Source organism: Chionomys nivalis, chromosome 8 (assembly GCF_950005125.1).
Source record: "Chionomys nivalis chromosome 8, mChiNiv1.1, whole genome shotgun sequence".
Classification (NCBI taxonomy): Eukaryota; Metazoa; Chordata; class Mammalia; order Rodentia; family Cricetidae; genus Chionomys; species Chionomys nivalis.
Genome location: NC_080093.1, coordinates 63,654,806 through 63,669,660, shown reverse-complemented (window position 1 = coordinate 63,669,660; position 14,855 = coordinate 63,654,806).

The following is a 14,855-nucleotide window of genomic DNA, read 5'->3' as shown; positions in this document are numbered from 1 at the left end:
GTGTGTGTTTCAGGGCCCATCATTTGGTATTGGATAACTGATTCTCTTCTATGGGGAAGACTATTTCTTCGACTCTCAGCATTTTTAGTTGCCCGTAGTTCTTGGTCTAGGGCTAAGGCCTTTGTGGGCTCTCTGACTTATGTGTTAGCATGTCTATTGAAGCTTTTCTTGTTCATGTCATGTTTAGGCAGCCATGTTGGTGAGATTCTCATAAGCAAAGTTTTCCTGAAACCCAGCGGTGTCTGTCCAAGTACATACTGCCGTCAGCTGCTTTGTGTTGCAATCAACAGTGTCTAGAACAGACTGAGAGACTTATGATGAAGCTGTTGATTTTCCTGGTCCTGGGTTCTAGACCACCAGTGTCAGCCACTGCCACTCATTGGTCAGGAAACTCACCAGCTTGTTTTCAATAACATTGCTTTTACTTTCTAAGATTATTTGTCCTTGAATTTTTCCTTTATCTGATAAACCAGCTAATGTGCTATGGGATTAATATTATCGGTTATGTATTCATTTTGTGTTTGCTGTATGGACAACAATCTTTTAATGTCTACATTTCTGAGTCCCATTACATAATGGCAATTTGCATAGTTAGTTTGGTAATCTTACTACCAAAGTTGTTTCCAGTTTGGGCTACTAAAATATCACTGCCATAAATATTTGCATATACTTTAAGGAAGATATTGTATGCCGAGGAGGCTACAGAGACCTAGAGTGTGGATATGTTCAGGTACAGATGGTATTTGCAAGGCTCTTCTGATGTGGGATTCCCCTCTGTATCCTACCAATGTTTTATTACCATTGACTAATAAAGAAACTGCTTTGGTGTATGGCAAGGCAGAATATAGCAAGGTAGGAAATCCAAGTAGAGATAGAAGAAGAAAGAAGGTGGAGTCAGGGAGACACCATGTAGCTGCCCAAGAAACAAGAGGTAACAAACTACGAGCTTGTGGTAAAATATAAAATAATAGAAATGGGTCAATTTAAGATGTAAGAGCTACATAGAAATATGCCTGAGTCATTAGCCAACCACTGTAGTAATTAATATAGTTTCTGTGTGATTATTCAGGTCTGGGCGGCTGGGAAATAAAAGCGGTCTCCATTTATTCCCTTCCAGCAGTAGATGGGAGTGGGGCTCCATTTGCTCTATGTCTTCAGTGGCCCCTGGTCCTATCAGTCCTAATTTTAGTCATCTAGTCATGACGTGCAGTCATGTGTCCCTTAACACAGGGACATGCTATGAGAAGGCATTCTCACACATTGCGATCACATGTGAACTTCCTGGAGTGCACTGACCCAAACTGAGATGACAATAATGCCACTCACTAGGTGACGTCACCTTATGGCTGCAAAGTCTTCTGTGAGGTCCACTGTTGAATGAAACAGAACCAGTGTAACTGAGGTGGGGAGGAGGCTGTGCTTCTTTCCTGCTCGGGTGGAAATGAGGAAGATGGCCTCCTCCCCCTATTATTCAGCATTGAAAGAGAGGTCTGACACCAGGCAATAAAACAAGGGGAAAGCTTAATAGAGAAAATAAAAAGCAAAATTGGCAGCCACAGACTTTGTTTTGGTTGATACTCATTAAAGAAGTTCTGTTATGCCTATTTTTGTGGATGGGTATTGAATTTTATTAAATGCATTTTCTGCCTCTGTTGAGATGATGGTATAATTTGATAATGCGTCACCATTACCCTGATTGAATTTAGAACACTAAACCAACTTTGCATTCTTAGAAGAAGCTGCTTCATAATGGTGTTTTCTCCTTTGTATCTATTACTGGACTTGATTTGTGACTATTTAGAGCCTTTGCAAGTATCTTCTTGCAGGGCCTTGAACCACAGCTTTCCTCTCTGGCTAACTGAATTCTGACAGTCTGTTTTATGCAGCATGCTTCCGACAGAGAGAACTGAGGATTTAGAAGGCCCATATATTAGGATCTGGAAAACCCTGAAGACGGCATCCTACAAGCATTGGCAGGTTGGTTGTTCAAGCCTGTCAAGTTTTGAGCATGTAATGATAGCACTACCCATGTGATGATCTGACCATGGAGAATTTGCTGACTCTCCTTTCTTCCACTCATGTATGTTATCCAGTCAATTAGTAATTCCTATTCCTGGAACCACCACACATATATCCAAAATCCAGATTACATCTTACATCCCGACGGCTCTGTGTTTGACACAGTCGTTGTCTTTGTTTGGATCTCCGACACTGTCTGATCTCTCTCTACTTTCCACTCTTGTTCTCTTCCTTAAGTCCAACTCATATGCAGAAACTGGAAAGATATTAAAAAGATCTGTGTCTAGAGTCAGCCATGACAGCGGACAGTCAAGACAGATGAAGACCTGTGCGTCTGAGACAGGAGAGGGTGGTGAGGAGGAAACCGGATGGAGTATGTAGATGGTGAAGGCACCCAGCCATGGGTGATGACTGTAGTGGAGAAGAGGATGAGCTATGGGACCGACTGTCACATCTGGACAGATGTGGGATGCAGATATCTAGTTAGAGTCTAAGGAGGGGTGGTATTGAGATGTCACCCTACCGTCTTTATCTTGGCTATTTACTCCTGGGGAACTGACATTCCCAAGACATCAGTGTTCTGGGAGAGAGCAAAGCCACAGAGTTATTACTCTCTAAGACATCAAGGGAGTAATTTCTGTTCAGTAAATTAGTCAATACCGAATACCTGCCAGCCCCAGAGCTGCTATTGCCTGGTATTCTGTGTTCACAATGTGCTTCCAAACGGATGGAATAAGCTTTGGTTTCACTTAACTCCTCACGGTAAGTGGTAAACCTAAGAGCAAATGTGTTTTCTCCACACGACCTTTTCCAAGGCCCAAAGCCTGACTCCGTCTGGTCCTGCCTCTTTGGGACTCGGTCTCTTGCAGTGTCTAGCACTCCTCAGTCCTCCTCAGCCTGCCTCAGAATACAGGGCTTGGCTTAAGGGGCCTGTGAGACGAACTTTTCCTAACCTTCCAGGCTGTCCTTCCATTCCCTGTTCTCTCCGTCCACAACCTCTTTCCCTTCAGAAAACTCCTCTACATGCACAATCCACAGTTAAAATGTCCCTCTGTAGACGACGTGTCTCTCGTTAGAATACACTTTACTCAGACCAGTACTGTCTGTCCTCCCTCACCATCGGATTTCCACAGCTCTCGGCTCCTGCCAGGCATTCATTAAGTGTTGGCTGAGCAGCCCAGAGAAGGAACATGCTAGCACAACACGTCAGCACAGACCATGGAGGAATGAACAGAGACAGGGTCGGGGCAGAAAGAGTAGCCACAGTATGCTCATTTCGACATTTTGCTTCAAAGACTTGCCCCGTTATCCTTTTCTCTTCCCTTTTGGGAGACTCAAACATGAAGGTTGTTCGTAAAAGCCTCTCTACCTCCTACCTCAAAAGCCTTTCAGATTTGGTCCATAGGCAGGGCAGTGACGTTTTTCCTGTTAATGGCTAGTTAATGAAGGCTCCTGGAACCTGCAAATGCAGCTCCATTGCCCTTAAATAGACTATCCTGAAGAGTCGTGCTCCATCACCCCCTTCTGCAGATGGCTATAGAGCCGGACTCATTCAAGGTCAATATGGGGTTGGCTCAGCAGAGCTGTCGACACACTTGTGTCCAAAGCTCCTCGCATGACCTTGCTGTCAAGTATTCCAGGTCTCAGGAAGGGGACCAGGTGGACACTCAGGCTGGATCCGTGTCAATCTGATTCTCTACGTTTAACACATGATTGTCTGTGGAAAAAGATAACTGGGCGTTTTCAGAAGGACTGGCCTTCGACCTCAGGTTAAACATTTGCCTTCCTCTCTGCTAGCATGATCAGTTTTGCTGAGTGCATTCCCTTTCTCCGTGTAGAGTGTGGCGGTAAGTTCATGTCTGAACTTCTAATGCAGGCAATGCAAACTCTGAGGCTTTGCCTATGATTGGATTTCTTGGTGGGGGTGGGAGAAGGTGGGAGGCAGTAAAGTTGGGTCAGAATCTAAGGGATGAAACAACCAGTCCCTGCTGTCCAGCGTGACGGGAAGCAGGCATGTCCTCTGTGTGGTCACTGTGTGTGTCAGCGGCAGCGCCAGGCCAGGCTCCATGTCTTCACTCTTCCCCCTGGAAGCCACGAGACAGATGTTTACTGGTTTGTCCCCTTCACTTTATAGACAAGCAGATGCGGCCTATAGGGATCAGTGTCTTCTCTGAGAGAGAATGGTCTGACAACTGAGTCCGCCTACCCATGGTTTTCCATGTCAAGCTATCCTGGAGACCTCCTCAGTGACTCAGGTCACCCTAAAGACCAGAGGTGGAAAGTATAGCCACACTCCCTGTTCCTAATGTCCTCAGCCCCAGGGCTAACTTTACGTTATACAAAACTACAGCTACTTCCCAGAAGAAACCTCTGGGGTAGACACCCATTTCTTAGACCTAGGAGGTTGAGCCCAGTGATCCGGGTACATACATGTATCTTCTCTACAGTACTCCCTCACCCCCTTTCTACATGAAGCCCCTGGTCCTCTCTCTGCCTCCTGGGGTGCTGACTTTTCTGGTGCTGTCAAGTCTGTGGTTGAAAAACTTCACCGAGGACCACACTGAGAGTGACCTAGTTCCACGCCGCCACCTCTCAACCCTCTGCACCTGTCGTAGCCTTGCTGCGAGCTTCAGTCAGCCTGGCCTCGGATTAGTTCAACCTAGTGGGTCTCCCTGCTGCTGGCCACCTGTCTCCTGAGAGGACCCACAGCCAACCCCTCCCACAGCAGATGGCTGCCCCCTCCCGCTATTCCGAGGCATTCTAGATAAGGCCAGGCTCAGCACGGACAAAAGAGGTCCTGGGCATCTATGGCCAAGGTCAAAGTGTCCATCTGGACACAGGTATCTGAGGTGCCAGGGGGCTGCCGCAGGACTGCTTTGGCAGGGAAGGTGCTTTCCAGAGAGTCGTTCTTGGTTCCCTCTGAGTTTTGCTTCAGAATCAAACCTGTGCTTCATGTGTACACTTCCTTGGGCAAGTGGGCATATCACCTAACGAATGTCTTCAAAAGACCCTCAGTGGTCAGTGAGGGGGCTTCCTCCAGGAACCACTGCGGAAAGCAATTCTACTGTGTTGTTGGAGAGAAGTTTGGCCAGAAAAGGATGTGTTCAGTGAACTTTCAGGGTTCCACGTCACAATGTCCCCCCAAGCCCGAGGTCTGACTTCCCACTAATGTCACTGCTCCTAGACACTTCCTCTGAGCCATGGAAATGGGCTTCCTACTGCGAGGGGCTTAAATCTGAACAGCACTGTGACAGCAAACTGTCTATAAACTAAAGCACTGAAGAGGAAGCCGGGCTTTGTGTCCTGTGCTCCGTGAAACTGAAACAGGCTCACTTCTTTTTCAGTTCCCTTGTTTTTCTTTGTGAGCACGAAAAGGGCATCAAGGCCCGGGGAAGCATCTCAGGAAAGCGCTTGCTTTGCAAGCGTTGGAACCTGAATCTGATGCCCGGAATCCATGTCACAAAGCCGGGAGGGGAAGAATGTACTCCACGTCTCCAGCACTCACTGGAGAGGCAGACACAGCTGGATCTGTGCAACTCTGGCCAGCTGGCTTAGCCAACGTGGCCAACTGTAGGCCAGTGAAAGACCCTGTTTCAGAAAAACAAAACCAAACCAGAGCAGATCGATTCTGAAAAGAACTGCATCCAAGGTAGTCCTCTAGTTTTCATATGTATGTGCAGACGTGTTCATGTACCCTCGCGCTAGTACACATGCGCACACACACGCAGACACACACGTACATACACACGCACTCCGCCAAGCTGACTTCGCAAGAGCTTGTTTTTAAGCCAGACCTCCCTTGAGGTCCTGTTGGTCATACATTCAGAACTGAAAACCAATAACTCCAAAGTAGAAAGATACCACTACCTGTGTTTCTGAACTAGAGACACTCATTTCTTGTCTCCAAGGCCAGCACCTCAGCATTGAAAAGAAAAAAAAAAACAACACTTTAGAAAGGGCTCAAACCTAAGCCTCCCAGGCTGATAAGGACGGCCTGGGCTGGCAATTATAGTTCCCACGCTTTTCTCTTACGTTTTTTTTTTTTTTTTTTTTATTTCCCGATCCCACACTGCCGTGGTAGATTCCAAAAGGCAATTTTGCTTATGTTCCAACAAAGCCTTCATTTGCTAAAAATTTTTTTTCCAAGATGGCACCAGAATTATCATATTAATTTCCTCAGTTCCTGCTGAAATAGAATCTGGACCAACTGACCATATTCTCCTGTGAGAGACGCATTTGGGTAAGGCAATCTATTTTCTTGCACCGGCAGAAGATGCTGGGTGGAGCTGGTGATCGGGTGGGAATTATTACTGACTAGCAACTCCGTGGCCTCCTCACAAGCTTGGGTGCCAGCCGAGCTCGGATGGCCTGGCGTTTCTCCAGTCACAGTCCCACCATCTCAGCTCTTGCTTTTTGAAGGATGGACACATGGAAGGAGGCTGCTGTTGCAGATTCTCCAATTTTCCTGGGTGGTGGTGTGGTGCCTGCCTCATCTGCATGCTGCCAATTCTATGGGGGGGGGATTGGATTTAATTTAAGCACCACGTTATCTGCTTATTTTACCTACAGACATGAGAAGATCTTTTTATTATGTAAGCCTTTTAGCGTCATTACAACCGTCTCCCAGCACTCTTGACAGCAGACAACCCTGCAGTGCTGGAGACACCCTTCATGCAATTTATCCTTCAGAGGCAATCAAAGCTGGGATGCAAGCAGGACCTGCTGAGGTCATGGTAAAGCCGCCGGAATTTGCCCACGTGCGTCTTTGAGCCAGTTCATCTGTTTCACCTCCGTGTGGAGAATGAGTCCTCTACACTCCCAACTCTGCCTCCTCCGAATGAAATATTAATAATGTTACTTCTGCTACATTTGGCAATGTGAGAAAACATCCAATAAGAAGCTGAGCGTACAAAACGTTCTCATCCACCGCAGGTTAGCAGTAATACAATGTACACAGTACAGTGTGTGTGATTCCCCGGTCCATGAATTGAGTAGGGCGTTAGGGAATATTCCATTCACCCTAACGAAGAGTTATCAGGCGGGGCAGATAAAGTGTGCAGCCAGCATAAAGCCTGCTCTGGAGTGAGGACTCAGTTCCGCACTCTGGTCGCAAGACTCTCGTTTGCAACTGGCTTCTTGTAGGTGTCCGTGAAGTCAGCTTAATAGGTACAAAACTGTGTTCCAGGAGCGTATAGTTTTAGCCTGACATGTGTCTGTAGTTGTTCTGGTAGGTTCTGTGGAGTGGACTGCCCCATGAGGTTGGAGTTTAGAGCAGGAGGCGACCCCTGGAAGAGAGAAAGTGGAAGGGAAGCCAGCAGGGGCCAGCAGGGAAGTGAGGATGCCAGGAGCAGACATAGCCCAAGGGGCTTCAGTGGCTTGAACTGTGGGCAGGATCCCACCTCTCCCTGCTACAGTGAGGACACTGGGCAAATACAAACCACATACCTTTCATGTCCCCCAAAGGTTCGGTGCTTAGTATGAGTCTGTTGTTCCAAGTGCAACATGAAGGGAAAGGGGGTTCAGGTTAGAGTTCAAACCAAGATGGAACAGGACTTGGTGGCACAAACCTTCGATCCCAGCTACTTAGGAGGCTGAGGCAGAGGGCATTAGACTGCTATCTTAGCATGCATAAGGCCCCACGTCCCATTTCCAGTACTGTAGAAAATTTCAAATTTCAAGATCCCAAAAAGAAGGATTCTTTAAGGTGAAAGTCCTAGTGAGCAAGGGGCATCTGGAACATGGCTGCCCCTCTTTATTCTCTGTGCTCAGAAAGTCTGGAAAATGGAGACTTCTTTTTTGACAGAACTGTGCTGGGGCTCTCGCTACCCTTTAACCTATTAAAGTCTCCATGATTAGTGAGCTATGATCTCTGGAAACAGCTTGGGTGAAGCTTCACAGCTGGGTACCACTGTTTGTAGCTATGGATGCAGTACATGGGTGCCAAGTTTCCTATGGCATCTAAAGATGTCCTTTCAGGGTCATTTGGGTTGTTTGTAGAGGTCATTCACTTAACAGAATCCTGAGTTCAGAGTCTGTCTCTCACTGTAGTCCACTCAACTCTTGTGATTGGCTGGCTCCTTATGTCTCTCAGACTCCCTGGCCAACCATCTGAGTGATGTAAACTTCGGCTGTCTCTCTACAGCAGTGCACGGCTAGCTTATTTGGGAAAGGACCAAAGAGTAAATATTTGCAGCTTTGGGTGTTGTGCATTCTCCTAGGCACGTATGCAACGGTTGTTATTGTGTGAAAGCAGCAGCAGAGGACAGAGGACCAAGTGAACAGAGGAGGCTTTGCTACCTGTTGACCTTTGCTAGCCTTAGACAATGTTTGTGTATCAGTTGGTTCAGGCAAAAAGCCATTTACTTATTTGATGGATGTTTTACTGAGATTACCCTGTATTGCACATAGCCCTTGGTCTTAAATCAATGAACATAGGCAAAGGTCCCTACACCTTTGTGCTCTTCTGACTTACGGTTCATCTGGGAAACACACCGTACCAGTGTGATGATGATGATGATATTACCATCCACCATCCAGCCTCCATCCTTTTTCCTTTCTGTCGTGGTAGACTTTCTTACCTCCATCATCCTCTTGTTGGATCGAGCCAATAAAAAGCATGGGCAGGTGTGATAGTTTGAATGTAATTGGCCCCCATAATTTTATAGGGAGTGGTACTATTAGGAGGTATGGTTTTGTTGGAGTGAGTATGGCCTCGTTAGAGGAAGTGTGTCACTGTGGGGGTGGGCTTTGAGGTTTCCTATGCTCAGGGTACTGCCCAGTGTTACAGTCAACTTCCTGTTGCCTGCAAGATGTAGCACTCTCAGCTCCAGGACCACGTCTGCCTACATGTCACCATGCTCCTGTCATGATGAACCTCTGAAATTGTAAATGAGCCACTCCAATTATGTTTTCTTTATACGAGTTGTTGTGGTCATGGTGTCTCTTTACAGGAATAAAAAACCCCTAACTAAGTCAGCAGGCACGCTCTTGTTTTTCTAGATTGAGAAATACCCAGCTCATTATACATAAAGACTCTTCTCGGCTCCTTAAATCTGGGTGATTTGCTTGATGCCAAGTAAACCAAGGAAGATTTATCTTCCAGCCTTTCTATCCTTGTTGACATGAAGACTCTTGGGGTAGACGGTCACATGGGAGTGATGCCAACTTTTCTATTTTGTCATGTTAGTCCATCCACCCACCTGTCCACTCACCCACCCACCCACACAAGGTGGTTAGTAACAATAGGTAGTAGACACAATTCCAGATATTCCAAGAGGAAAATGCAACCAAGCAGTTCAAGTGACAGAGTACAGTGGACATGAGATATGACACCCGGATTTCCTCCAAGGGCAAGGCATTTTGCCCCAGCTACAGGGTGAGTCGGCTACTTGTGGCTCATTCTTTTCTCCACTCAGGGTTAGTCTTGGTCAGAGGCCACAATCTTGATCCAGATTCTACTCTGTCTTAGAGATGGTCTGTCATACCCAGTGACTAACCACTGTGGAAGGTCAAATATCTGGCCCCTGATCTCAAATGAAATAACTTTGAGGGACTGTCTCAGTTCTAGAGTATCCCACAGGATACTTAGATGTCACTATATCACTTTTCTTTGCTCAAAGTTGCCCCTTACTCCTATAGGTGTTATCCCAAGGTGTGCTCCTCCTGATACCCTCTGCCTTCAAAACTCTAGCTCAGTCACTCATGGAGTCTTACTCAACACATCCTTCCCACTTAGGAACCCTTAAACGGTGCCACCTCCAAAGTCAAGATGTACAAATATGCACTTAACATGAAAGTCTTAATTCTTCGACAATAGATTGATAAAAACCAATTTCAACCAATAGAACCCTTTCACACTAGCATGACTCTTAACTTGACACAAATAAGGGTCACTTGGGAAGAGAAACTTCAGTTGAGACAATGCCTCCATCAGGTTGGTTTGTGGGCAAGTGCCTAGGGCATTTTCTTGACTGGTGGTTGATGTGAGAGAGCCCTGCTCAGTGTGGGTGGAATCAGCATGGGCAGGTGGTCCTGTGGTGCGTCTAAGAAAGCAGTCTTTCCGGGAGGTGGTGGTGCACGCCTTTAATCCCAGCACTCAGGAGGCAGAGACAGGCTGATCTCTGTGAGTTCGAGGCCAGCCTGGTCTACAAGAGCTAGTTCCAGGACAGGCTCCAAAGCTACACAGAGAAATCCTGTTTCAACCTCCCCCCCAAAAATATAAAATAAAAAAAGGAAAAAGAAAGTAGTCTTTGTGTGTGTGTGTGTGTGTGTGTCTGTGTGTGTGTCTGTGTGTGTAGTCCTGTCTGCCATGGAACTCATGCTATTGACCAGGCTGGCTTTGAACTCACAGAGATCCACCTGTTTTTGCTTCCCAAGAGCTGGGATTAAAGGCATGCACCATCACCTGGCAAGAAAGCAGTCTTAATAAGCCATAGGGGGAGAAGCAATAAGCAGCACTCCTCCATGGCTTCTGCTTCAGTTCCTGCCTCCAGGTTCCTGCTCTGACTTCCTACCTTGACTTCCCTTCAGGAAATAAACCCTTTCTTCTTTCCCAAGTCAGTTTCAGTCATGCTCTTTATCACATGTAGCAACCTAACAAGGACACGTGTTGTGGTGCTTTGGAATTGAGCTTTCAATGTCACTACCCCAAGGCTTTTCAATGAGGATGTTTTCTTGGCCTCTAGTTATATCAGGACTTTCCCTGTGCAACTTTTTTGCTCAGAGCTTCTGATTGGTTTTCCTCTCTGTGTTCATGTACGCCATCTTTCCTCTCATGAGCAAAGCTCTTTTCAACATTTCTCATGTGGGTCTATGCCTCATCACCACCGTGATGACAACCATCATCATCACCACCACCACCAGACTGTCTTCTGTGCAATACTCCAAATGCAGAGTTTTACTTGGCGCACAACTGTTTAGGTCAATTGTTACAATCTACACAATATAAATAGCAGACAGCACTGTTTGTGCATGAAGGTGCATGAAGGCTGAGCTGCGGGGAGGTTAATGGGTATCCTTGAGGAATTCCACGAGCCTGAACAACTTTGCTGAAAAGCTGTGCTTGTGTAGACTCTATGATGGGCCAATTGTGCAGATAAGGTTGCAAAGTGATTATATTTAATCTGGTAAATTTAATTCAGTTATTTGTAATGGACAAGCCAGGCCGAATTGCAGATTTCACAAGCGAAGAAGGCTGTCTGAAGCTTTTCCTGCTGTGATAAGATAGACTGGTGGATATGGTTTAAGCAGTAACATTGCAGGATGCATTCCTTGTTATTTTCCACAGAGGGAAATTAGGTAGACACTTGTGGGCTGTTGATGTTATTCCTTCTGAACCACTACTATTACACTGTTTAATGACAGTTGATTACTAGACTATAGATATACGTATTGGATCTCATGGTTTCTAAATGGTAGGCCTCGGCAGAAATGTGTGTGGGCTTTTGGAGACAAGCTTTACAGCTCTGTCCCAATTGCTCTCTGGCCTGTCAGTTTTCTGTGGAACTCTGTCATACTTTGGGCTGTCAGAGGAACCATATATCCCTCCCCACCCATTATTGCTATCTTCCCCCTCTTATTGGAAAATAGATTTTTGCAAAAAGGACGAAAAAAAAGCTTGGGAGATGACCCAGTTAGTAAAGTGTTTATTGCGTAAGCCATGGAGACCCAAGTTGATTCCCCAGAACCTATGTAAAAAAGTCAGGCACATTTAATCCCAGACACCTGTCATATCAGAGCTGAGTAGATGGAGACAGGAAGATTCCTAGACCTACCTGGTTAGCCAGCCTAGTTTAAGCAGCAAGCTCCAGGTCCCAGTGAGAGCCCCTAACTCAAAAAGCAAGGTGGATGGCTTTTGTAGACTAACACTCAAGGTTAATCTCTAACCTTTATATACACATGTGTGTATGTGTGCACGCGTGCAAGCACACACACACACACACACACCAAGCACTAAAACAAAACCAACAAAATGACCCACAGTCCTGTGTGATCCTTGTTCCATATATCACTTTTCTCAATTTCTTTTAGGAAATAACAAGTGTGATTGCTGAAGCCGCTCATCCTTAGGTCATCTCACGAACATTAGCAAATGCAGATGCCACAGTATTACACATCATAATTGGAGGAAATAATAGAGAGGAGGATACTAACATTCAAATAAGGGGAACTTCATTCTGCTCGGAAGTCCCATGGTACTTATTTAGAATAAATAAGACAAACACAAAAACCATTTGGCATTAATGGTTTGCTCCTTACACGCTGAGATACGTGTATTCATTAGCTAGGCTGTGAGACAGAGTGTTTGTTGCTCAAAGTTCACAGAACGGCTAATGTGCACTAGAGAAAGACACATCATTCCCTAGTAGTGACCACAAGCTCCTGAGAGCTTCTACTTGAGATGTCTTCATGTAGTTTGGGGAGATGATTCACTGGGTAAAGCATTTACTGCATAAGAGTAAGGACCTAAGCTCAAATCCCCAGATCTCGCATAAAGCCAGGTGAGGTAGTAGGCATCTGTAATTCTGGGGCTCTTATGGGGGTGGGAGGGGAGGAGGAAAGAGTGGAAATTGGCAGACTAGCCTGCCTGGCATCTGCAGCAGTGAACAATAAAGAGACCCTGTCTCAAAGTGGAAGGCAGGTACGGACATGGAGGTTAACCTCTAACCTCCACATAGGAGCTGTGGCACGTGGGTGCCTGCATTCACGTCTATAAATGCACACACAAGCTTGCACCCACAAGTAAGATAAACAAAATGCCTCCATTCTTCCTTTTATTGAGAAAACAGTGAATGAGCTTCTACAGACCAGTTCTGCACTTGGCTCTGGCAGTCAGGAAGCCTTTTTGTGGAGGCTCCCCAGGCTGGGCCAGTGGACACAAGGCCCAGCAGAATGAGTATGGTTTCTGCAAGGGCATGGACTTACCTCTAGGTGCCCATGACTCTAGTGGGGATGAAAATCCCCACCCTAGGGAGCTGTTAGCATGAGCTTATGGAGCTGCTGATGGTAGACAATGTCTTGGCTTGTTTGCATTTCTTTCATCCTCTTGGCACTGACATCCCATTTTTATTTGAGAAGGTAGAAGGAAACCACCTTTCTTTATTTTTGCTGCATTGGCCCTCAGGGACCCTAAAATCTCCCCCTGCACCCCAGTTGACAGTCCTATTCTTTTGCCTTCAGGGACTTGACTTCCACTCCTCTTGGGGACATGATGACGTCTTTTCCTCCTAGGGACATGGCTTCCTTTCCTCCTAGGAACATGGCTTCCTTTCCTCCTAGGGACATGTCTTCCTCTCCTCCTAGGGACATGGCTTCATCTCCTCCTAGGGACATGGCTTCCTCTCCTCCTAGGGACATGACTTCCTCTCTTCTTGGGGACTGGACTTCCTCTTCTCCTAGGGACATGTCTTCCTCTCCTCCTAGGGACATGGCTTCCTCTCCTCCTGGGGACATGGCTTCCTTTCCTCCTAGGGACATGGCTTCCTTTCCTCCTAGGGACATGGCTTCCTCTCCTCCTAGGGACATGGCTTCCTCTCCTCCTAGGGACATGGCTTCCTCTCCTCCTAGGGACATGGCTTCCTCTCCTCCTAGGGACATGACTTCCTCTCCTCCTAGGGACATGACTTCCTCTCCTCCTAGGGACATGGCTTCCTCTCCTCCTAGGGACATGGCTTCCTCTCCTCCTAGGGACATGGATTCCTCTCTTTTCTCTCCAACTATGGATTTTCACAAAATTTCTGCTTCATAAGATTGCGTTTTAAGCATCAACATCTTTTCACAGTCTTTCTCCTCAGCCCATTTTTCTTGACTCCAACTATCATCATCAATCTCTTGTACTCACAGAATGAAACATGAATCCTCAGCATTGAGGTTTTTTTCCTAAACTGATTGACACTTGCATCTTGTTCCCACTAACTCCTCCCTTCTTATGACCATGAACCACATGTGAAAGATCATTTTCTCACTGTGATCTTTTCTTTTTTTTTTGTGCTGTGTTTGTGAATTCCCTCCTCTTTTCATCCATCTAGAGAACTTATCTCTTTCCTTGAAAACTATAGGCTGCACACATCTGGGGAGCATTTCCCAGCCTATTCCTTTGTTCTGGTAGCTCTCCATGTATGGTCCTAGGATAGGAACTGTCAGTCTGCTTTGCAGTTTTTGTATTCGTTTTAGAGAAAACTGAAGAATCTAGGCTTTCAAACTCCATTAGATGTGGGATTCCCCTCTATATGTTATGAATATGTTTTATTGCCATTGGTTAATAAAGAAGCTGCTTTCAGCCAATTGCTTAACAGAGTAAAACCAGGCAGAAAATCTGAACAGAGATGGAGAGAGAAAGACAGAGAGAGAGAGAGAGAGAGACAGAGAGAGAGAGAGAGAGAGAGTAGGTGGAGTCAAAGAGATGCCATATAGCCGCTGAAGGAGAAAGACTCGAGCAGCTAGCTGGAACTGTGCTGATAAACCACAAGCCTCGTGGTAAAGTGTAAAATAATAGAGATGGGTTAATTTAAGATGTAAGAGTTAGTTAATAAGAAGCCCAAACTAATAAGTTGAGCAGTGTTGTTGTGTTGTTGCTTTTCTTTTGAGACAGGGTTTCTCTGTAGCTTTGGAGCCTGTCCTGGAACTAGCTCTTGTAGGTTTTAATTAATACAGTTTCTGTGTGATTATTTTGGGTCTGGGCATCCAGGAACAAACGAGTGATCTCAGCCACTTGTTTATTTGTAATCTTTCCCCCATTTTATTTGCCTTGTGTTTCTGAGTCTTGTTGCAGTCTCAAGAGTCTTGTCCCGAATGGGGCTCAATAACAGCTGTTGAAACGTAAATGAGTGGACGGATGA